General features: G+C 36.6%; 1 protein-coding gene across 1 annotated transcript in view; it reads right to left on the reverse strand.

The window, feature by feature from the left end:
- Ca-alpha1D (Ca[2+]-channel protein alpha[[1]] subunit D) overlaps positions 1-27,021 on the reverse strand; it is a 6,221,746-nt gene that overhangs the window by 1,886,123 nt on the left and 4,308,602 nt on the right. The window lies entirely within an intron of this gene.

The following is a 27,021-nucleotide window of genomic DNA, read 5'->3' on the forward strand; positions in this document are numbered from 1 at the left end:
TCAATGATTTTCCAAATATGTTAACTAGCTCCGAGATTTTAATGTACGCCGATGATGTAAAGTTCTTTAGACCCATTCAAAGCCCTGGAGACAGACTATTTCTTCAGAACGATTTGTATAGCATAGTTCAATGGTGCAAGTCCAATGAAATGGCCCTCAACCTAAACAAATGCAAATTCATGAGTTTTACTAGAAAATCATATCAGGTACATGATTATTCGATAGGTGAGCAAGTTACTAGCTTCATCGATCTCAGTGTCACAATGGACCCCAAACCAGACTTCAAATATCATATGGAAACTTTTGTGACTCGATCTAGAGGTGTGTTAGCTTTCTTTAAACGATGGTCAAAAGAATTTATGGACCCTTACGGCACAAAAGCACTCTTTACTGCCTTAGTTCGACCGATACTAGAATACGCGTCAATTTTTTGGAACCCTCGGTATCAGTTTTATTGTGACTAGCTGGAATCGGTTCAAAAACAGTTCCTGCTTTTTGCGTTAAGTCCCTTATCTTGGGATCCAAGAAGGAATCTTTCATCCTATAATAGCCGGTTGAAGCTTATTAACCTTCTTTCCTTGAAAGCAGGGATATGCGTGTTGTATTGTTCATGGTGAAATTATTGGGAGGGATTGTGAATAGCCCATTTTTACTTAGTGAGATAAAGACTAATGTCCCTATGAGGCCATCAAGACATTTTCAACCACTCTTCCTGAGTACATGCAGATCTAATTTTGAAATGCACGAAGCTTTTCGTTGTTTGTGTCTGGATTTCAACAAGCACTAAATCAATTTCGATATTTCAGACTAGCCTTTCTTAATAAAGAAAAGTATACTATTTAACCTAAGTTATAAAATGCTTAGCTAATGCAAGCACGGGCAAAAATTCGATATTTCAGACACGCCTTTCTTAATAAAGAAAAGTATACTATTTAACCTAAATTAGAAAATGCTTATTTAATGCAAGCACAGGCAAATCAAAACACATAAAAGTGTGATAAGATCACACACCTAATATATACATTACAAAAACGTACTGGTCACTGCGTCATCTACATCTATTAACCTAAATTAGAAAATGCTTATCTAATGCAAGAACAGGCAAATCAAAACACATAAAAGTGTGATAAGATCATACGCTTAATAAATATATTACAAAAACGTACTGGTCACGAGGCCTTTAAGTCCTTTAAGTGCCTGGATGCGTCCCCGAAGTCCGCAGACATGAAAACCACAAAAAACGGATGAAACCTTGACGATTAATCCGGTGTCAGTCTCTGCACCTGCAGCGTTGACTCTTGGTAATTCCAATGACTTACTCGATGTTAATTCGCCATGCCTTGAACTGGATAATGATACTAGGCGTATGACCAGGTCTAAAACGACGCTAGTTCAAGAGAACATTTGAAAGGACGCTGGAGCTTCGTCCACGTCTACCTCTGCCTCGATTCAAGTGACAGTTTCTGATGATAATTTCGCATCTACTTCGACTGAAATACCTGCAACCCGCCCCACTGATCAGATATTAGAGCAAAATAATCAAGAAAAAACAGCTCCTAGTGCTCTTGTCGTAGTCCCTCCTAATAAATCGATATTTATATCGAAGACGTGAAGCAGTACATAACGTCTCCGTTGAAGCCCAGTGAGCTAAATATTCGGGAATTCAAATTTAGAGAAGAAAGAAGTATATCATCTTTTAAAATTGATGTCTCTTGGGAAAGTTTTGTAACGATTTTAAATAAATCTTTTTGGCCGAATGGCGCACTCATTCGGGAATTTGTTCGGGTACAACCTCGGAAAACTGTACGAATTCTTCAAAGTTCTGCTCCAGCTTCAAAAAACTATTTTTTGATTTAGCACTATCAAAATGTAAAAGGATTAAACACAAAACTTACTGACCTGTTCCTTAAGAGCCACGACTTCGCCTATAATGTGTTGGTTTTCACTGAAACCTGACTTAAGCCGCACGTGTTTAGCTATGAAATCTTGAGTAATAGTTTCGAAGTTTTTGGAATTGATCGTCTGAACAAAGTTGGTGGAGGAGTTTTGATTGCTGTTGATGCCAGCTTTTCCGCTGAAGAAATTCTGATCCCTGAAGCCGATAAAATCGAATTTCTATGTGTCCGAGTTAAACACTTAACCTGTTATACTTATATTACTGTAAGCTACGTCCGTCCGCAATCTGATCTACAGATATACTGCAAACATTTATCAGCTATAAGGTCAGTGTCTTCTTTAGTTAACCCTTCTGACTTGGTCATAGTAATATAATTGACCGTTTATTGGTTCCCTGTTCATCTGGAGACATCTTCAATGAGTTTTTAAACGACCTTGCGGATATGGGGCTTTAAAAAGTAAATAGTGTTTTAAATAAGTTTGGTAAATGCTTGGATCTCGTATATGTTAGTGACGTTTCTAAACTCGCTTTGGTTCGATGTGACCCACTGGTATTGCCCGAGGACGTGTATCACCCACCATTGGAGATTATTGCTAGAACATCCCGACAACTAAAACATGTTGTTTCCTATCAAAACGATTTGTCTTCTGTTCGCTTTTTATTTAGAAAAACCGACTTCGAAATGCTGAAAGACAAGGAATCCAATATAATTTGGCCTCAATATGACGGAGATGTTGGAGAAAGCGTACTGCATTTCACTAATGTGTTACGCCGCATTTTTCATACTTGCGTTCCTCAAACTTCTCGCCCTAGAGCACCACTTAAAACTGCCTGGTGCACTAGAGAATTGAACTACTTAAAAAATAAAAAAAACTCGCTGGTTTAAGCGATATAAGAAATCTGGCTTGTCAAGTGACTATGGGGTTTATTCTATTTTACGTCACAAATATAATTCTCTGAGCAAGATTTGCTACAAGAACTACTTAGAAAAGCTAAAACTTTATCTTTCTTCCAACCCGAAGTCGTTCTACGGTTTTGTTAACTCCAAACGTAAGACTACTGGTTTTCCTTCTGTCATGAAATTCGACAACAGGATTTCAAGTGGACGTCATAATTGCTGATATGTTTGCTGATTTCTTTAAATCAAACTACTGCGAGTCGGCTTCCCGACAACCCAGACCTCCACCTGGGTTACCAATGCTTGACTGTGTAGTAGTTCCGTTAATATCTGCTACAGATGTATTTTTAAAGCTAGAAAACCTGAAGACTTATTATTCTAGTGGTCCTGATAAGATTCTCACTGTTGTTCTGAAAAGTTGCGCTGAATTTCTTTATCAGCCCTTAACTAATATATTTAACGCCTCTCTAAAACAAGGAATATTTCCTAGTTTCTGAAAAGAATCTTTTATAATACCACTGTACAAAAGTGGCAGTAAATCTTGCGTAGCAAACTATAGAGGAATTGCAAAACTTAATGACATACCGAAGCTTTTCGAATGCAGTGTTACAAAACAGTTAGCTCAATCACTATATCCAATAATCCACCCTTTTCAGCATGGGTTCTGCAGAGTTAAATCAACCGAATCAAATTTGCTTGAGTTCACAACGCAAGTCTCTAGAAACTTTAGAAATAACCTTCAAACAGATGTAATTTACACAGACTTTAGCAATGCTTTTGATAAAGTTTCTCATACAATTTTTATTAACAAACTTGACTGTATGGGGTTATCATCAACGTTGCTAGGATGTATCTCAACTTACTTAAAAGGAAGGAAGCAAAAAGTGATCTTTAAAGACGCCTCATCGCAATTCATCAAAGTTACATCTGGCGTACCTTAAGGAAGCCATGTTGTTGTTGTTGTTGTAGCAATGTTTCGCCCCACCTAATAGCCGCGACCGATCACAAATTATCATCAATATCCTCTAACGGGAGTCCAAGGAAACTTGCTGTTTCGACAGGGGGGGACCATAATGAAAGGGGTGTTAGAGGCGTTGGTTCCACATTGCAATTAAAGAGATGGTTGGTGTCATGTGGGGACACATTGCAAGCGGGGCATACATTTTGTATGACGGGGTTGATTCTGGATATGTAAGAGTTTAACCTATTACAGTATCCAGAACGAAGTTGAGCCAGAGTGACTCGCGTTTCCCTGAGAGTATGCGTTCCTCTTCCGCAAGTTTTGGGTACTGTTCCCTAAGTACTGGATTCACAGGGCAATTCCCGGCATAAAGGTCGGACGCCTGTTTGTGGAGTTCACCAAGGACCTGCTTGTGTTTTTTTGCTTCATACGGCTGAGTTCTCAGGTGCCGTATTTCCTCAAAATGCTTACGGAGATGACTCCTTAAGTCCCTAGGCGATGTTGGTTCATCAATCAGGTGTCTGTTGGGATGCTCAGGTTTCTGGGTATTCAACAGGAACTGTTTTGTTAGCATCTCATTTCTCTCCCTGATGGGGAGTATTCTCGCCTCATTATGTAGATGGTGTTCTGGGGACATAATAAGACAGCCCGTGGCGGTTCTGAGCGCAGTATTTTTGCAGGCCTGTAGCTTCTTCCAGTGGGTAGTTTTTAGGCTTGGCGACCATATAGGGGACGCGTAGCACGCAAACGGCTGGCCAATTGCTTTGTATGTGGTAATGAGCGTTTCTTTGTCTTTTCCCTAAGTACTGCCAGCAAGGGATTTGAGGATTTTATTACGGCTCTGGATTTTCGGAACAATTGCGGACACGTGCTCACCAAAATGTAGATCCTGATCAAACGTCACACCCAAGATTTTGGGGTGTAGGACAGTCGGTAGCGTAGTGCCATCGACGTGGATGTTCCAAATGGTCGACATTTGGGACGTCCAAGTTGTAAATAAGGTCGCGGATGATTTAGTCGGTGATAATGCCAAGTTTCGCGAGGCAAAAAACTGGAGAGATCAGGGAGGTTGCCGTTTATTCTGTTGCAAAGCTCATCGATATGTGGTCCCGGGCCTGTGGCCATTATTGTGCAGTCATCGGCGTTAGAAACGATAGTAACTCCTTCCGGTGGCGAAGGTAGATTTTATATGTAAAAATTAAACCAAAGTGGTGATAGGACAACACCCTGTGGCACCCCTTGTTTAATTCTGCTTGGCTTTTCGTTTCTGAATTGCACCGATGCCTGCCGACCACCCAGATAATTTGCGGTCCACCTTTTAAGACATGGGGGAAGGGTAGACCCTTCCAAGTCTTGCAGTAACGTGCCATGGCTGACCGTATCAAAAGCTTTTGATAGGTCTAGCGCAACGAGTACTGTTCTATGGTGGCGGTTTTGACTTAAACCGCAATTTATCTGGGTGCTAATGGCATTTAGCGCGGTGGTGGTGCTATGGAGTTCTCTGAAGCCATGCTGATGACAGGCTAGCTGCAACTTTGCTTTGAAGTAGGGGAGCAAAATGGCTTCAAGCGTCTTGGCTACTGACGATAGGAGAGATATCGGGCGGTATGACTCTCCTATGTTAGCTGGTTTCCCAGGCTTTAGTAGCGGGACCACCTTGGTCATTTTCCACTTTTCGTGTATGACAAAGGTGGAAAGAGACAATTTGAAGGCATGTGCTAAATATTTGAAACACTCTTTCCCTAGGCTTTTAAGCATCGGCATGGATGTGCCGTCTGGGCCCACTGCATTGGATGGGTTAGCATGACCGATGGCATCCTCAACCTCTTTGGCGGTGATGGTAATTGGTGACGCGCTGAACTTATGTTTACGTGCGTGTCTGTTGGCCCTCCGTCTATTTTTGTCGACCGCAGAATGCATTACGTATTGTCGGCAGAAAGCGCTCCCGCATTTTTTGGCATCCGACAGCACTTTGTCCCCAAAGGCGATGGAAACTTTATCATTGTGCCTAGACGGATTCGATAGGGACTTTACAGTGGACCAAAGTTTACCTACACCGGCAGAGAGGTTACAACCGCTTAGGCGCTCCTCTCATTTCGGCCGCTTGTGTTCAATCTGATGCGATGGTTTATATCCCTTATTTGAGGGTCGCCGGGATCGAGCTGTCTTATAAAGTCACGTTCTCTCGCTAAACTTGAGGCCTCTGCCGGGAAGTGGGGCCGAATTTTGGGAATTCTACCGGCGGGAATGAAACGAGCCGAGGCGGGTTCAATGACCTTGCGGAAAGCACGCCCCCCTTGGCGGGCATCAGTTGGGATAGGGAGGGCAGCAAAGCGGTTGTCTGTAAAGGATTTGTATTCGTCCCACTTTCCTTTTTTAAAGTTAATGAAAGCGCGTTTTTCTGCGACGATGAAGTCGGCGGAACGCTCGAGCGAAATAAGTATAGGCAGGTGGTCGGATGCCAATATTACCATCGGCTGCCAGTTGACGCGGTTTACGAGTTCTGCGCTCACAATTGAGATATCCGGCGAACTGTGACAGCTTCCTACCATACGTGTGGGGGCGTCTCCGTTTATTGTGCAGAACGTCGTTTCTTCTATTTGATCCGCTAACATCTCACCCCTACTGTCCACCCGCAAGGTTGAATGCCAGCATGCGAATGCATTGAAATCGCCTAAGATAATGCGATTGTTTCCAGTCAGTACGCCGCTGATACTGGGGCAACAGGTGGCCGGAGGGATGTAGATGTTGATGATTTCTAGATTTGCAGCGCCCGACCGGACAGATAATCCTTGACGTTCTAAGACACTGTCCCTGCGGTCGATGACGGGATCAAATATATAATATTGCACAGTGTAGTGTATGATAAACGCGAGACCGCCTCCGTTTCCGCTCTCGCGATCTTTTCTGTGGAAATTATACCCAGAGCAGGTCTGCAATGCAATATCTAGCAATATCTATATATATAAAAAGAAGTGTACATTTTGATTGTCACTCCATAACTCGAGAACGGATAGAAAGATTGCCAGGAAATTTTTAGGATAAGTTAGTAGGAACCCGGAGAGTGTTTGTGAAAAGTTTTTTTCCAGGAAGTGAACCAGGGACCGATTTATTCTAAACTATCGTATATATGCCTCGATTTGCCTGAAACTTGGTATGTAGGTAGCGTTATATCTAGAATAAAATGTCGGTTAATTGTTCTTCCGGGAAGTGGACCAGGAACCGATTTATTCTAATATATCGTATATATGGCTCGATTTGCCTAAAATTTGGTATGGAGGTAGCGTTATATGTAGAATAAAATGTCAGATAATTTTTCTCCCGGGAAGTGGATCAGGACCGATTTATTCTAAACTATCGTATATATGGCTCAATTTGCTTGAAATTTGATATGTAAGTAGCGTTATGCCTGGATTAAAATAACAATAATTTTTCTTCTGGGAAGTGAACCAAAAACCGGTTTATTCTAAAATATAATAGTCGTAATGCGATTTAGTTTAGCTTTGTAAATTAGTAGCATTTTGTCTTAATTAAAATATAACATAATTTTTATAGAATAGAGGTCCTAACAAATGTATACTAACTATTGTTTTTCGCACATATACCTATGCCTGTAGTGTTTACTCCAGAATGCATAATTTGCTTCCCCTATCTTCTATCTTCTTCTATATATTTATTTTAGGAAAGATACAGGAAGGAGAGATGATGGTTAGTTGATTTTGAAATCCCAAATCGGCTTAGTTATTCTTGAGTTATGATTTTTTATTAGAAAAAATTCAAAATTTGAAAAAAAAAAAATAAAAAGAAGTGTACATTTTGATTTTCACTCCATAACAGCTGTCGCCTTGTCCGTCCTGATGTCACGTTGTTTAAATTTTTCCCAAATTATTAAATAAATTATAAAATTAAAAAACTGTTTCAAATAAATGTTTTCATACATTTAAAAAAGCAATATGGGCAATCTCCGATTATTAAAATCATACAAACAGACAAAATTAGTTAATTCGTTGTAGTTCTATAAATTGAACAAAAACAGCAACAAAACCAAAGTTTCTTTGAAAACCGCCGTACCAAGCATAGCTTTAACACATAATTGCATACGAAGCATGCAATGTGTAAAAGATTAAAATATGCAAAAAGAAGGCAATTGGGAAAAACTTTACAACAACTAAGGCATGACGTAGCTGAATGCGTTTATAACCATTTCAACTATCGTAGGAGTGCGAGTTCGACTCCCACTCCCGGGAGAAAAGGCTTTGAAGAGATTTACAAGGTATAATCGAAACAGCTGTCGCCTTGTCCGTCCTGATGTCACGTTGTTTAAATTTTTCCCAAATTATTAAAAAAATGAAAGTATCTAATGTAAAACAAATAGTTGAACAAATATTTATCAATAAATGTTCTCAATAAAAAGTAGCATCCTAACAGATTTCAACACCCTTCTGGAGCACAATATAGAAGTAAAAATAAATGGAATAAAAAATGAAATTGTAAAGGATATAGCTAATGAATTCCAAAAGAGTAATGAAGTTATTAGTAACTTGAAAGCAGCTAGCGAGAACGTTAACACTAAGTTGACGTTTGCTCAGGCCGTTAAATCAAATGAGAACAAAATCGTTATTAAACCGAAAAATCAAAAAAAGAAAGCGAAGGAAACTAAAGAAGCTTTGAAGAAAGTTGTTGAGCCCACAGATGACCTTGTCAGAAATGTTAAAGAGATAAATAAAGGGGCTATAATTGTGGAATGTATAAACAAGGAAGCTTGTGAGCAAGTGCGTCAGAAAGTACAAGACACTATAGGAAAAGATTACGAAGCGGAGAAAACAAAAAATAAAAGTGAAATAAAAAAGATAGTTAAGATAGTTGGCATAACTGAAAAAATTAGAAATGAACGGTTAATAGAGTGTTTAACGAAGCAAAACGATTCATGTGCAGGAAAAGAGTTTGTAGTTAGAAAGGTCTATGAAAATACGAATCGTAGGGAGGAAAGTAACATTGCATTAGTAGAAACTTATGCAATAACATTTGAGAATATATTGCAGCAAAAGAGGCTATATATAGAGTGGGATACCTGTGTCGCTTACGAACACGTAAGTGTTTTGAGATGCTTTTAAGTGCGCGGGATATAAGCAAAAAACGAGCGATTGTACTAATAAAATAGCTTGTAGCATATGTGCTGGATCCCACGACAGCAAGGAATGTACATCAAATACCATTAAATGTATTAACTGTTGTGAACTGGTGAAAAAGAAAGTGATTGAAGTAGATGTCAATCATCACGATTTCAGTAAAGACTGTCCAGCGTACAAAAAACACGCACAGTTAAAAAATAAAGTGCGCGTTTAGCAACGAGCATTAAATGAGCTGAACTGTATATATTTAAATATAAATAGTATTGTTTCTAATAAAGGTGAGCTAGAAGGCCTTATCGAACTTCGGAAACCTCATCTGATTCTTTGTTCAGAAAGCTGTTGCACAGATGAAATAACAAACCTATAGTTAGAGATACCAACATATAAAACTTTACGGTGTAATTCACATAGCAGACATACAGGAGGTGTTCTTCTATTCTAATTTAAAAATTTTTTCAATTAAGAAAAAATTTATCATAACAATAATAATGATAAAAAATTATTTTAGGCCTTGAGCTCGATTCGAACCCGCGATCTTAAAATCAGTAGGCCGATATAACAACAAAAATTGTTAATACATCCCAGAGCACGGGGAAAAAGTGTCAATAAAATATGACACTATGGCAGCATTGCCAACAAACAAAGTCCAATTTTCACAGCCATTCTGCAACAGATGTCGCAGTGTTGTGAATATCAATTGGCACGAACCAGAATAGAAGTAGGATTAATGAAGACAAACAAAAAACCGCTGTGATGGCTGAATGGTTATAGCAGCGGCGCCTAAACGTTGCCGATGAAGGAATTTAGCAGTTCCCGAAATGGATCTATACAACGAGCTTTGGCAGTTGTCTAAATTTTTTCTTTCTTCTATTCTAATTTAAAAATTTTTTCAATTAAGAAAAAATTTATCATAACAATAATAATGATAAAAAATTATTGTTAGGCCTTGAGCTCGATTCGAACCCGCGATCTTAAAATCAGTAGGCCGATATAACAACAAAAATTGTTAATACATCCCAGAGCACGGGGAAAAAGTGTCAATAAAATATGACACTATGGCAGCATTGCCAACAAACAAAGTCCAATTTTCACAGCCATTCTGCAACAGATGTCGCAGTGTTGTGAATATCAATTGGCACGAACCAGAATAGAAGTAGGATTAATGAAGACAAACAAAAAACCGCTGTGATGGCTGAATGGTTATAGCAGCGGCGCCTAAACGTTGCCGATGAAGGAATTTAGCAGTTCCCGAAATGGATCTATACAACGAGCTTTGGCAGTTGTCTAAATTTTTTCTTTCTTCTATTCTAATTTAAAAATTTTTTCAATTAAGAAAAAATTTATCATAACAATAATAATGATAAAAAATTATTGTTAGGCCTTGAGCTCGATTCGAACCCGCGATCTTAAAATCAGTAGGCCGATATAACAACAAAAATTGTTAATACATCCCAGAGCACGGGGAAAAAGTGTCAATAAAATATGACACTATGGCAGCATTGCCAACAAACAAAGTCCAATTTTCACAGCCATTCTGCAACAGATGTCGCAGTGTTGTGAATATCAATTGGCACGAACCAGAATAGAAGTAGGATTAATGAAGACAAACAAAAAACCGCTGTGATTGCTGAATGGTTATAGCAGCGGCGCCTAAACGTTGCCGATGAAGGAATTTAGCAGTTCCCGAAATGGATCTATACAACGAGGTTTGGCAGTTGTCTAAATTTTTTCTTTCTTCTATTCTAATTTAAAAATTTTTTCAATTAAGAAAAAAATGTATCATAACAATAATAATGATAAAAAATTATTGTTAGGCCTTGAGCTCGATTCGAACCCGCGATCTTAAAATCAGTAGGCCGATATAACAACAAAAATTGTTAATACATCCCAGAGCACGGGGAGAAAGTGTCAATAAAATATGACACTATGGCAGCATTGCCAACAAACAAAGTCCAATTTTCACAGCCATTCTGCAACAGATGTCGCAGTGTTTTGAATATCAATTGGCACGAACCAGAATAGAAGTAGGATTAATGAAGACAAACAAAAAACCGCTGTGATGGCTGAATGGTTATAGCAGCGGCGCCTAAACGTTGCCGATGAAGGAATTTAGCAGTTCCCGAAATGGATCTATACAACGAGCTTTGGCAGTTGTCTAAATTTTTTCTTTCTTCTATTCTAATTTAAAAATTTTTTCAATTAAGAAAGAATTTATCATAACAATAATAATGATAAAAAATTATTGTTAGGCCTTGAGCTCGATTCGAAACCGCGGTCTTAAAATCAGTAGGCCGATATAACAACAAAAATTGTTAATACATCCCAGAGCACGGGGAAAAAGTGTCAATAAAATATGACACTATGGCAGCATTGCCAACAAACAAAGTCCAATTTTCACAGCCATTCTGCAACAGATGTCGCAGTGTTGTGAATATCAATTGGCACGAACCAGAATAGAAGTAGGATTAATGAAGACAAACAAAAACCGCTGTGATGGCTGAATGGTTATAGCAGCGGCGCCTAAACGTTGCCGATGAAGGAATTTAGCAGTTCCCGAAATGGATCTATACAACGAGCTTTGGCAGTTGTCTAAATTTTTTCTTTCTTCTATTCTAATTTAAAAATTTTTTCAATTAAGAAAAAAATTATCATAACAATAATAATGATAAAAAATTATTGTTAGGCCTTGAGCTCGATTCGAGTTTACAATAACACTATTAAAAAAAATATTTGGTGTATAATAACAAAAACCACAAACATCCTTCCCCAGTATCAAATAGGATTGATTTATCATCCGCCTAGTGCGAGTGATGCTGACTTTATTTCATATCTAAACGAAATTCTGAACAACAACTCTCTTACACATGACAAAGTCGTCTTCATTGGGGATTACAACATAAATCTTAACAGAAGCACAACGTATAGCAAGCAGTTAGTTGACCTATTTTGGTCTTTTGCTATGGAACAAAAAATAGATTTTTACAACCGAAAGACCGATAATACCGAAGCAATGATTGATCTGCTCTTTACGAGAATCAGATTTCTGATCACGAAATCATACACTCCAATATCAAGTTAGACAGAGAATTTCAAATGAGAGCTAAAAGAACCATAACATCTTGGGAATATTATGCATGTGATAGTCTTGTCAACCAATTACGACAGGTTAACTACTCTGGCTTTGAGAATCTCAGTGTCGAAAACAAGCTCTCATTCCTAAACAATACATTATCGAATGCAATGACTACATTAACATACTCAAAAGAAATCCCTGTGAAACTTACGAACAAATGGTACGACTCTGAACTAGCGAATCTGCACAAATATAAATTCAATCTATACAAAATAGCTCAAAGAACAGGTGAATGGAACGAATACAACCTTACAAAGCGTGGGTATAAACGTCTGATAAAGATTAAAAAGGTCAAGTATATGGAACAAAAAATCACACATAATGTTGGGGATAGTAAGGCAATGTGGAAGCATTTGAAAAAAGCATATGTATGTCCAAAGAAAATAATGGAATCAATAAAATATTGATAAACGACCAACTATATACTCAGGAGAATAAAATAGCCCAGTCCCTCAATAACTATTTCATTGACAGCATAGTCGAAATCAGCTCGAATATTCCAGTTAATAACAATAACGTAGCATTTTCGGCTGTTGAAAATAGCACTCTTACTTTCAAATTTCAGAAGGTATCTGCAAGCGATATACTAGAAATAGTAAGTAAATTCAAAAACAAAATAGGAGGGAAAAAACTTATAACTGAAGAGCTGATGAGATAAGACCTATTAACACGTTAGCGTGTGAGGAAAAGATACTGGAAACTGTAGTTAAAAACCAGCTAGTGAAGTACCTAGATGATAATAAAGTTATTATACCGCAGCAATCAGGCTTTCGGAAAAAATATTCTTGTGAAAGTGACTTAAACCTTGCTTTAGCTAACTGGAAAGAAGATCTGAGCAGAAATAGAGATATAATAGCTGTATTCCTAGACTTAAAACGTGCTTTTGAGACTATTGATCAAAATTTATTGCTAAAAAACTGTATAGCATAGGTGTTACTGAAACGGATCTAAAATGGTTCCAAGACTTTATCATGAAGAGAAGTCAAAGAACTGTAATTGGATCATCCCTGTCTGAAAGAAGAGAGGTGCCTGTTGGACTTCCGCAAGGGTCTGTCCTGGCACCTATATTGTTTAATATCTATTTTAATGATATAACCAATTCTCTAAAGTACTGTGATATTAAATTTTTTGCTGACGATACATTGTTGATGCTTAGTGGAGATAATATAACTGAAGTATATATAAAAGAAAGAAGACTTAAATAGAGTATATGATATGCTCGAATAGATTGCGACTCAATATAAGCAAAACAAAATAAATGGTTATTTCAAGAAGGAATTTTCAAAACAATGAGTTACCACTTCTAAATATAAACAACGAAGCTATTGACAAAGTCAGTACTCTCAAGTATTTAGGAATCAAAATCGTTGATAAACTCAACTTTAGTGAGCACATCGACTACACGGTTGGGAAAATAGCCAAAAAGATATATTTCATGCAAAGAATCTGCAAGTACTTAAGTAGACGGTACAAGGTAATGGTTTACAGATCGATAATCGAACCCCACTTCATATATTGTCCAACATTATTCTTCATTATGAGAGATAACCAAATTTACAAATTGGAAAAGCAACAAAACCGAGCTATGCGATTTATTCTTAGGAAACGCTATGACACACCTATCAGAGATATGCGCGCCACTCTAAATTGGCTAAGCATTAAACAGGTACTGTTTTATCATACGATGAATTTTATTAGAAACATAATCGAAGGCAAAAAGTAACATAAAATATGTAAGAAATGTTCATTCCATAAATACAAGAAGAAGAAATGATTTTACTCTACCTGCTTATAGAACAGAAGCAGACAAATGTAATTTGTACTATAAAGGATTAAAATTCTACAATGAATTACCAAATGATGTTAAATCTAGTAACATAAGGGAATTTAAACACAAATTGTACAATTACTGTAGAACACTGCCATTCTAGTGCAAGATGGGCAAACTTTCGAATCATCAATAGCATTGCATACATCCCGATTACTCCACGCTGGCACTAGGAAGCTTCGCCACGTATGAAAAAGTAGCCGAAGCTCATTCTGTAACGCATCACTCATCCTAGTAAGTGCATCGCCGTTCAGATGTTGCCTTCGTACTTTAAATGCGTTAACAGCGTCAGATACAACTGGCAAAATCCTTGCATTGGTGTCATTCGTCTGCTACCCATCTCTCACTACATTTGTGCAGTCAATAGATGCCGATAAATTAATTTAATTGGATTATATATTAGTTACTATATATAGGTATAAGCTAGGCTTAGTATAAGCTGTAAGAAATAAATAAATTAAATTAAAATAACGAAAGTATATTTAATTCTGGTTGAAGCAAAACATAAAATTTGTTTTTTTTTTTATAAAAGATCAGATCTACCTGTTTTTCGAAAAGCCTATTTTTAGGACTTTGATGGAAAATAAAAAAAGGACAAAAATGTCTCCGTGAAATTTACAGTAGGTATTATAATATTCAGTTACCTGAATTCATAAGGTCTACCTGCGTCTAGCTGCGATTTCACCTTTTACATCAAATAAAGTGAATCAACCTTGAGTATAAATACGCGCCTGGGCAGGTATAGGTAAGAAGGAGGCGACTTTAGTAGGTCACCTTTCTTGTTGGAATTTGTTAATAAAACCAAATTTTTCGGTTACAGGCTGCATAATATACCTGGAACTCATTTCCATAATTTGAGTATATAAAGCAATGTTTAATACAACACCCAAAATCAGTCGTTTTTTTTGGAGTCTATAGAATAAAGTATTCTGTTTATTTAAATAAACATAAATAAAGCTCACATATTTTTTTAGTAAGATATACTCGATGGAAAATTTTAATGTGCCTCTAGAAAATTGCAAACTATTTGAGGTGTTCAAAGCTTCAAAAACAAAAGCGGAGTTCGTTGAGGCTATTATGACAGAATTACCAAATGAAGCATGCGACGAAGAAGACGAAGACTTGAAAGAAAAAATTGGCTTCCTCTACATTCCAATACAAAGAAAATGGCAAGCAGGCGGTCCTTCTACTTCAGGGTTTATAAGTAAGCATGAAAACTGGCTAGCTGGTAAAAGTTTTTTGGACGAAGAAATGCCTAGCACATCAACCAATTGGACTAGAGGAAGACCAACAAAACCCATAGAAGAATGTTCGACCCACGCAAGGAAAAGGAAGCTGTGAGATTATACTAGAACTATCGCCACGACTCATATTTCAGAAGCATTGGCTATTAAACACAAAAAGGACGAAGAAAACACCAAGTCTCATATCATAGGGGCAGTTGCGTTAGCAAGTCCAGCGCGACTGAGAAGGATCAAAAACAGCATTCCCACACCCCCAAATGCGCTTCCTAGGAGATACACTCCTGAAGAGTCTTTGGCGCTGTTTATAGATCGTATATAGCGTGAGTCATTATTGCAACATAATGTCGATCTTTTCCCTGGATACAAACAAATCACTCAAGCCAAGAAAGAATCAGTTCCACCAAGAGCCAAAATAACCGAAGTATCAGCTGAAGTTGAGCTCCAAAACTTAATGGATCATACGTCTATGCGACTCTTGAAAAGCTTTCTGAAGAAAAGTTGAAATCACTGCCAAAACGCCTAATATTGATAAGTAAATGGGGCTGTGATAGGTCATCAGGACAAAGCGCATATAAACAAAGAATAAATTAGACGATGGAACAGTTACAGATGGTATTGAAAATATTGAAAAAAATCCACGGCCGTCATCAGCTAAATTGTGCCGGCCGATATTATTTAAATATGAAAAGGAGTCTTCGGAACTCATAAAAGCTACAGTGAGTGATATAAAAAATCAAATCGCAAAATTAGAACAAACAATAATTTAAATCGAAGACCGGAATGTTATTACCATAAATCATGATTTTCTTTTAACAATGGTCCGTGGAAAAGTTTGAAACTTACTAACAAACACATCATCTACAATGACATGTCCAATCTGTAAGAAGAGTCAAAAAGACTTTGAAAATCTTAATGATTCAATTATTGACGAACTAAGTTATGATTATGGAATATCTCCTTTGCACGCGAGGATAAGGTGCATGGAATTCGTTTTGAAACTGGCGTATACACTACCCCAACAAGGAGAAGTTTTCAACGACAATGCCCAATTTTGGCCCATGGAAAAGATTTAATAGAATAGCAGCGTTTACCATTAGGATAATTGTCTGAAGAAGCTCAAAAATCTAAAAACAAGGACTTCAAAAGATATAGAAGTACTAACGCTTGCAAAATCTCACGAGTTAGACAAAACAAGGACCTTTTCAACATGTTGGCCATCTCTTCTGATCCAGTCATATCATCCACGAAGCATGTAAGATCATAAAAAGATCTTACACCTGTAGCTCAGAAATGGTTTCCTTGTTAGATATACATATTTTCAAGTGACGAAGACTACGTTAAGATTAAATAAATTATCCACGTTTTTCTACCACAACAAAAAAATTATTTAGTACTTAGTTTTGTTATTTTATTAAAAAAAAATAAAACAATAAATACAAGTTTATTATTTATTATAAATAATACAATTATCTCATTTAGTAATTATAATCATATAATTTTCGTTTTTACATGTTTTCAAATTTATCAAATTTTAAGATGAATTTTGAAGCACCATTTATGTATATTTATTTTAAAGTTTAGGCTATCAGAAGAGTAATAAATTTTTACAGAACTCAATAAAATTGGTAAAGCGGTTATTAAGATAAAACTGTTTATCATACGTGGGCAGTGCTCAAAAATTTATTAGTTGTTAATCATTGGCTAAATACAGTAATATTGAAAAACTTTTAATAATTGTTCTTAGTTAAGTATTAATAAAATATTTGGTTTTTGAATTTTTCAAAAATATGTAAGTAAATTTATACAATGAAATTTCAAGCAATGTTTATGTACTTATCCCCTAGCGTACACTTTCACTTTTATAAGAGTATAACAACTTAAAAGAAGTAATGCGTCCATCAAGTTTGGTGGAGATTGATAACCTTGCAACTAAGACAAAACTCTTAATCATAAGTGGGTAGAGCCACATTCCTTCATATAAATCATAAGTTTATCTAATTTCATGTTCAAATACATCCTCATAAAAAAGTTCAAAGTTTGTTCTTCAGTTTTTAACAAACAATTTTTTTTTGGTATTTTTCTACAATTTTTCAACTTTAACGAAATTGTGAAGCACCCTGTTACTCTGGCACCTTGTATTTTCAACTGTACAAAGTCTAAATAACACTGGACAACGAATTTCAACTTTTTCTCTTTACCAGAAACGCCGTTATGAAATTCGTATGTAAAATCACCCCCTGATTTCGAAAATTGAGTTCATTTTTCGTTCATTTCTATGGTACCGTTTTTGAGATATTTGCAATTTACCGTTATTCCAAAAAGATGGCTCCCTTTAATTACGTATATCTCACGAACGGGTGAAGCAATTGCAAAAAAATTTACAGAATCGGAAAGACAATAAAATTTTCTATGAATACATCATACATTGGTTTTTGCTCAACCAGACATTTTTCGAGATATTAGCTTATCATTTCAGATTTTTGTTTTTTTTTTATCAAAAAATATGAAAAAAATTACTTTTTGCGAGGGCAACATTCCAAAACCACAACTTTTTGTCCAGATATTTTTTCTTTACGTAAAGCTCTGTTTAATTAGAAAAAAGATAAGCTATCATCGAATAAAATCGATGCAAAACTACGTAAGTTATAAGCGATCAAATAAAAATACCCAGGTTGCGCAACTTCAATGTATGTATACATACATATATTAAAGGTATAAAGTGCAAATGGGATATTATCCGGATAAATGAATAACACCATAACAATGATAATACTTTTTCTTTAAATAAATCAAATATGACTTTTAATACTCGAATTGTTTTATAGTAGGTAGAGAGGTTGCATCGAAAGGAAGAGTGGTTGGGTTCGAAACCTGCTGTAGGCATGTAGTTATAAACATGTATATCCGTCACTTATGGGTAAGTATGCATAGATTTTCAAAATTATAAGACACAAAAAATTTGTAAAGCCTACATCTAAAGCAGGTAGTATTTTCTTTTCCCGGCCTCGTATAAAAAGGAACCTTTCTGTCTAGGTAAGATTTGATTTTTTCAATTTTATTCTTGTTCCGAGTATAAATATGAGTTAATGCGCCTTGAAACTTCATAACATCTGCAAAGCTCGCCGAAGATAGTTCAGTTCATAAGTCAAATTTCAAAACCGTGATTTATTAAAAAAAATAAAATGAGTAAAAGGACGCGAGAATTTGTTTGTAATAACGATCCAGATATGTTCTGTTTCATGTGTGGCCAATATACTATCATAAGGCGACGACGAGTATTCTCAGATCATATGAAAACTTTATACTCCAAGTATTTTGGCATTGAGCCTAAAAATGCTGAAAAACCATGGACACCGAACACTTTGTGTACATCGTGTCGAGTAGAATTGATTCAGTCGGAATCAGGACAACAAATAAAATTTGATACACCAATGTTATGGAGAGAACCTACTTGCCATTCAATAGAGTGTTATATTTGTCAAACAAAAGTACTTGGCATTGGAAGATCAAGAAGAGTAACCTATGCCAGCGTACCTACAGTGACATTACCAGTACTACATTCAACGGCAGTTGCGAATCCAGTTCCATTGTCAACAGTAATATCTGAATGCGGGGAATCAAGTTGTACTGAATTTCGCATGGGAAACGAGAGAAACGTTCTGTCACAAGCACAACTTGATGATTGGATAAGAGATTTGGAACTATCCAAGGAAAAGGCCGAGATCCAACATCTTGTATGCAACAATTTAAATTTGTGTCATCCGATGTTAAGGTTATATATTGTAGAACTTGTCACGAAGAATTTTCCAAACAATATACCAAGAAAGACAGTATATGCTACTGCAACAACACTCCTGGTTTATTCAAAGAATTTGGTCAAACATATGATTCTAAAGACTGGCGATTGTTCATAAACAGCAATAAACTGAGTTTGAAGGCTGTATTGTTGCATATTGGTAACAAAAAGCCTTCTATCCCGATCGTACATGCAGTAAATACAAAGGAAACCTACGAGGAAACGCAAAAACTACTAAAATTTATCAAATATGAAGAGCATGATTGGAAAATATGTTCGGATCTCAAAGTTGTTGCAATGCTATGCGGTCTACAAGGTGGCTACACCAAGCACTGCTGCTTCCTTTGCAAGTGGGATAGCCGAGCTCGTAAGGACCACTACGTCAGAAAGGATTGGCCGGAAAGAGTCGAGTTTAACGTTGGTGTGGATAACATCAAATACACCCCTCTTGTCAAGAAAGAGAAAATCATACTTCCACCCTTACACATCAAGCTCGGTCTCATTAAAGACTTGGTTAAGGCTTTGGACAAAGAAGGCGAAGCATTCGACTATATGAAAACAATTTTTCCAGATATTTCTCAAGCCAAGATAAAGGAAGGTTTTTTTTTGGAGCACAAATAAAAAAGTTGATCAACAATAATCAATTCAAAAGACTACTCTCATCAGTTGAGGCAGCAGCGTGGGAATCCTTTGAAAAGGTCGTTGCTTCTTTTCTCGGTAGACACAAAAGCCCTAACTACGAGCAGATAGTGAACGACTTAATCAATAATTATGCGAAAATGGCTTAAAGGCTTATTAAAATTAGTTTCCCAAAATTCTATAACTTGTTTACCTAACTAATATTTTCTTTCCAGGCGTAAATATGTCCTTAAAAATTCACTTTCTGCACTCACATTTGAGCTTTTTCCGGCAAATCTTGGCGACGAAAGTGACGAACATGGCGAAAGGTTTCATCAGCAAATGAAATTAATTGAGAATCGATATCAAAGATTCTGGGACGTCGCAATGATGGGTGAAATAGAAACAGAGCATAGCTAGATATTTCACTCTTCTTTATACCATACATACGTTTTGAGGTATACGTTGAAATTGCCCAACCTGGGTATTTTTATTTGATCGCTTATAACTTACGTAGTTTTCTTTCGATTTTCTTCGATGGTAGCTTATCTTTTTTTTAATTAGACAGAGCTTTACGTAAAGAAAAAACATCTGGAAAAAAAGTTGTGGTTTTGGAATGCTGCCCTCGCAAAAAGTAATTTTTTTCATATTTTTTCATAAAAAAAACAAAAATCTGAAATTATAAGCTAATATCTCGAAAACTATCTGGTTGAGCAAAAAACAATGTATTATGCATTTATAGCAAATTTTATCGTCTTTCCGATTCTGTAAAAAACATAATAATTGAAATTCAGTTATTATAGGCCGACGTTAAGCTCATGAATTCTTAAATGTAAGTATAAACTGAACACACCATTAAACAAACAAACATAAATATGTAAAACTGCTCATTCGCAACGAAGAATAACTTTAGAGAAACAAATCTACATGGCACACAAATTAATATAGAGACAAAATGTCTCAGTTGTGTTGTTATTGTAGAAATGAGAAAAACTGAAATAAGCATGAAAACAAATACCAGCAGGATAGCCTAGTGGTTAGGCAACTGCAGTTTCACCGTGTGATTCACGGTTCGAATCTCGCTGAAACCTTTAATAACATTACAAAATTGCCTGATGATGATTACGTTGGCAGTTTTCGAAATGGTTCCATCGCAAAATGCCAGTAAATGTTTCTTTCTTTTCAGTTTCTCTTAGAAAACATAATAATTGAAATTCAATTATAATAAGCCGGTGTTAAGCTCATGAATTCTTTAATATAAGTACAAACTGAACACACTATTAAACAAACAAACATAAATATGTAAAACTGAGCCCGAGTTTACAAAGCTTCTCATTCGAAACGAAGAATAACAAAACTAAACTTTTAGATAAATTTACAGAATGCCTTACCTTTCTTTCAATTTCAACGTATTAATTTATTTTATTTTGATTTGAAAGAAAATGAATAAATCTAATATAATCTAATCTAAAAAATCTAAAAAGTATAACTTTAAAAAAATCTAAAAAGTATAGCTTTACAGAAACAAATCTGCATGGCATACAAGTTAATATAGAGAAAAAATGTCTCAATTGTGTTGATAATGTAGAAATGAGAAAAACTGAAATAAGCATGAAAACAAATACCAGCAGGATAGCCTGGTGGTTAAGGCAACTGCAGTTTCACCGTGTGAGTCACGGTTCGAATCTCGGTGAAACCTTTGATAACATTAAAAAATTGCCTGATGGAGATCACGTTGGCGGTTTTCGAAATGGTTCCATCGCAATATGCCAGTAAATGCTTCTTTCTTTTCAGTTTCTCTTAGAACACATAATAATTGAAATTCAATTATTATAAGCCGGTGTTAAGCTCATGAATTCTTAAATATAAGTATAAACTGAACACACCATTAAACAAACAAACATAAATATGCAAAACTGAGCTCCAGTTTACAAAGCTTCTCATTCGAAACGAAGAATAACAAAACTAAACTTTTCGATAAATTTACAGAATGCCTTACTTTTCTTTCAATTTCAACGTATTAATTTATTTTATTTTGATTTGAAAGAAAATGAATAAATCTAATATAATCTAATCTAAAAAATCTAAAAAGTATAACTTTACAGAAACAAATCTGCATGGCACACAAGTTAATATAGAGACAAAATGTCTCAATTGTGTTGTTAGTGTAGAAATGAGAAAAACTGAAATAAGCATGAAAACAAATACCAGCAGGATAGCCTAGTGGTTAAGGCAACTGCAGTTTCACCGTGTGATTCACGGTTCGAATCTCGGGGAACCTTTGATAACATTACAAAATTGCATGATGATTATTACTTTGGCGGTTTTCGAAATGGTTCCATCGCAATATGCCAGTAAATGTTTCTTTCTTTTCAGTTTCTCTTAGAAAATATAATAATTGAAATTCAATTATTATAATCCGGTGCTAAGCTCATGAATTCTTAAATAGAAGTATAACAATTATCATTTAACGGTGTTAAGCTCATTAATTCTTAAAAATCTTAAGTAAAATTGAACACAATATTAAACATAAAAACATATAACTATATAAACGGAGCACGAGCTTAAATATGGTACACAACCAATCTTCTGAAGTGAAGAGGTGTGGTACAATACCAATAACAAAAAGCACGCCTAGTACAAATTAATGTAGAGACAGAACGTCTCAAATTGTGCGAGAGCGTGTAAATGTGATAAAACTGAAATAAGCCAAGAAACCAAATACAACACAAAAGCCCAATGGTTAGGCGATTATGATTTCAGCAGTTTGACCGCAGTTCGATTCCCGGTGAAACCTGTTGAAGTAAATAAACATTACGAACTTGCCTGACGATGATGACGTGGCGGTTTTCGAAATGGTACCATCGCAATATGCCACTAAATGTTTCCTTCTTTTCAGTTTTTCAAAAATTAAACCAAAAATAATAATTGAATAACAATTATAATTTATCGGTGTTAAGCTCATTAATTCTTAAAAATCTTAAGTAAAATTTAACGCACCATTAAACACACAAACAGATCACATTTTTTCTAACGTTTGATTTTTCTTTTCAACAATTTATTCTTTTCTTTTTAGATTTTTGCACCCCGTACGTATAATAACTTTCTTTTTAATTTTCAGATTTTTTGTGGCACCGCTCTTGTGTACAATTTTCTTTTCTTTTCAGATTTTTTGGAGCGCTCTACTTCTTTTATTGTTCAGGTTTTTTGGGACACCGTACTTATAATACCTTTATTTTTCTTTTTTAGGTTTTTTGGAGCACCCTATTTCTTCGGGGCATCGGAATTTTGATTCTTTTTTCCAATTTTATATTCGTGAGCACTTTAATTTTTGGCACTTTTCGCTTATTTTCGGCTTATTCCTGTCTTGAAATGTTTTTAGTTTTTCAATAAACTATCGCTCTTTTCTAGTGCACTTTATTTTTTGGCACTTTTCGCTTATTTACAGATTTTTCCTGTTTTCAAATGTTTTTATTTTTTCCTTAAACTATAGCCCTTTTCTAGTGCACTTTAATTTTTGACACTTTTCGCTTATTTTCAGCTTTTTCCTGTTTTCAAATGTTTTTATGTTTTCATTAAACTAGAGCTCTTTTCGAGTGCTTCTTTTAGTTTCAATTTATTTTTTCACTTTCGCACTGATCAATATGAAATGTTGCCATGAAATAGAACGTGCTTCTCATCAACAGAGGGCACGAACTCCCCTGTAGTGAACCAAAAGTGTCTTTGTATTGTAAATTCTAAAAGAAATATTTATGCTATCTGTACGAACAAACTATTTTGCTTTTCCGATGGCAAAGCTAATAAAAGGAGTTATAGAGTTATACTAAATGCAAAAAGACAAAATGACAATTTATTTTCTTAAAATCTTCCCTTTTATAGACAATTACAATATTACAAATGTACATATTGTTTACCGGTTTGCTAAAAAAACAAAGTATGAAGAACAATATGTAAACCCAGTATGCAAAGGCCATAGATGATATGCGTATGCAATTGTACATATAAACATATGTACATACATACAAGAATTTCAAGTTCAAGGCCTGTCTTAAGCTCAGCTTGTGTTGGTATCATATCAGGTGATAATGGTAAACCGTTTTACGGGATCAGTGCAGGATCGCATTCTGGGTAGGTAGTTCGGGGGCGGATTAAATTTCAATGAATTATGGGTGCAATGTGACCTAACATCCCGGCCCTCTTGAAATATATTTCAAGCAGGGAATACTGCCAATTTGTGGTCGGCGCAATATTCCCCTCGCAGTTTTAACATCGGCTACTCTTATTCGACCATCACTGCCAGGAATGCCCTGAATGACTCGTCCCAAAGACCATCGTTGTGGAGGCGCGTTGTCCTCATGAATAATCACTATGCTTCCTTAAGCTATATTAGGGTGACCTTTAGTCCACTTGGTTCGTGCCTGCAGACTGTTGATATAGTCATGTAACCACCTTCGCCAAAACAATTGTTTTATTGCAGTAACATGAGCCCATTTGCTAACGTGATCTATGTTGCAATTTTCTTCTCGCTCTGGGATCGCTAAAAGTGAGCTGCCAATCAAAAAATGGCCTAGAGTTAGCGCCTCATAATCGCTGGGATCCGCTGATAAAGGTGACATTGGCCTCGAGTTTAGTATTGCTTCGATGTTTATCATCAATGTGTTCAGCTCTTCGAAAGTAAGTCGACTGTTCTCCAAGCTGCTGCTCATATGCCCTTTTGCTGATTTTACAGCGACCTCCCACAAGCCTCCAAAGTGTGGAGCCCTGGGTGGAATGAAATGAAAATTTATAAATTGGTTAGTGAGCCCACAAAAATCTATGCCACAACGTGAAAATGGCTTTGATGGCGTAAGCCGTGCTACGGGCATATTACCCATTGTTTGTTGAAGTAAATTTGGCTTATATCTTACGCAAGAAACGCAAGATCTCACAATTGCGACGCACAATGTCTGTTGCGTTTATCACCCAAAATTGACGTCGTAGCAGTGCTACAAGCGCCTCTGCGCCTGCATGATGATGTGCGATACGCAAATGTTGAATATACAGCTCAGTGAAATGCGACTTTCTCGGAAGAATGATAGGATGTTTGTGCGAGTCTGCCATGTCTGCCAACTCCAAACGTCCACCAACCTTTAGTAGATTGAATCCGCCATGTTTTTCCAGAAAAGGATTCAAGAATTTAAGTGGTCCCGATACTGTCTTGTTTTGTTTGATCGTATGAATTTCTTCGGCGAACTGTTGGTGCTGTACGTTCCAAACAATGCACCACAATGCTTGTTGTAAATTTTGAGGCGATAAAATTCCTGTCTCGAGGTGAAAGGTAAATGATTTGCTTGTTAGTTGGTCAAAGCGAAACATCCAGGCAATAACGCGTAGGCAATGCGTATAAGAGCTGTATCCTTCAATTACCTTTAAAATATAGTTTTCGTTTGCGATTACCTTGAATGATGATTTACGTTTTTCTCTTCCATATCGTTCTCCTTCCATATCGACAAGACCACCTTCGTTGGCTGGCCAATGTTCGGATTCAAGTTCTAAGAACGATGGTCCTGACAACGAATTCGAGCTACTGATCTCCATTACGGAGCATCCCTGTGACACAACAACAGCAGGATTACTCTTTGCTGGCACATGCAGCCAACATGCTCCTGTTGTGAGATCTTGAGTCTCTGACACCCGGCTACCGAAGAATATTGAAAGGGTAGCCGAGTGCATTCCCAGCCAATGATTTACAATCTGTGGTATCAGTTTTAAAAAGCGATTTGATTTTCGCGAAAAGACTTGCTAATAGTAAGGCGCCATACAGCTCCAGCTTGGAGAGATATTGCTTTTTATTGGTGCTACTCGCGATTTGGCCGTAAGTAAAGTGACGGTATGCTTGCCTAACATTAGCCGTGTTTTTTTATACACGCGTACACGTTTACGTTTGCGCGTGAAAAAAAATGCCTATACTCGCTTAGATAATGCTTAGGAGACCCATCTAGCGGCAGTGGTTAAATAACTACAGCTACAGCACAGGGTGTACCGAAAAGCGGAGTCGCAGCCCTCTGATGGCCATAGGGTATAACATATAGCTGAATCAGTTGCGATGAATTGTGTACACACATAGAATACATAGAATTAGTGTAGAGGGTGAAACAAAGACACATATTTCAGTTATATCTGAGTATAATGCGTATAGAAATTTAGTAGTACACATTTTATGCGCAGTAATTTCAGAGGTGTATTCAAAGTTTGACGCTTAGCAGTCCATAAAAAGTTTAAGTGTATAGACGTTTACGTGTAAAAAAAAAACACGGCTATTGTTGCGAAACGAACATAAATACAGCAGCTGTATACTCGAATAGACAAATTGCAAAACCCGTGGATTTGTGTTGAATTGTGATTTTCTGCGAAACAATACCTAAGAACTGAGAGTGCGTTATGGCTATTTATGTCTTTCATAAAACGGTTCCAGGCCTACTGAAGGTTTTGGGGTACGGATTCGTCCCAGTTGAGCTTCAAAAGTCACAACCCTGTAAGATGATCCAGGCGGTAACAACCACAGGTGCGATAAGGCTTAATGGATCGAACAGAGCCGATACGATGGATAACATGGACCTCTTAGTTGTTTGCCCATTCACAGGCTGTTTAGGCTGAAAAGAAAATAAAAAGACATCGTCAAATTGATCCCATTTGATACCTAATGTGCTGGTCGTCAAATTCTCATCTAGATTTAGCTCGGTCATGGTATCATCCGCTCGAAACATGTGGTGATTTGAGTGCCACCTTGCTAATATGAAACAACCACCTCTTAGTACCTCAGTGACTTCGTATTTGATTTGAGATTACTCGACTGGGGTATCGGCGCCACACAGTATATCATCAACATAAAATGAGGTCTTGACTGTGCTGGCACCAATAGGAAAAGCGTCTTGATATGAATCGGCAATGTAGTTCAGATTCTGTATCGCAAGGTAAGGAGCAGATGCAGTCCCATACGTAACCGTATTTAATTGATAAGTTTGGATGTCTTCAATGGGATTACTTCTCCACAAGATGCACTGGAATTTGCGGTCATCGGAATCCACCAGAACTTGACGGTACATCTTCACGATATCCGCTGTGAGAGCGTAACGAAAAAGCCGAAAACGTAAAGCAGAATGTAAAGATCGTTTTGTATAGTAGGTCTGACGGCTAATATGTCATTTAAAGATTCTTGTGACGTAGTTTTGCAAGACGCGTCGCAGACAATTCAGAGCTTCGTTGTAGTGCTAGTTGGCTTCAAGACGTAAAGATGAGGTACACAGTAGTGTGGAGTATTGAAGTCTTCTTTCTCAACTGCACTCATATGCCCGAGGTTTCGAATTTCTTCCATAAATGCGATATACTGTTGTTGTAAATCAGGACAGCGAGACAATCACCGTTCCTGAGTAAGAAATCTCCGAATTGTTGTTGAGTATGATTGGTCAAGGTTGTTAAAGCATTCCTTCAAAGGCAGCCGGACAACAACCCTACCTTCGCTTGTTCTATGTACT

The sequence above is a fragment of the Eurosta solidaginis genome, chromosome X (assembly GCF_040869045.1).
Source record: "Eurosta solidaginis isolate ZX-2024a chromosome X, ASM4086904v1, whole genome shotgun sequence".
In the NCBI taxonomy this organism is placed as follows: Eukaryota; Metazoa; Arthropoda; class Insecta; order Diptera; family Tephritidae; genus Eurosta; species Eurosta solidaginis.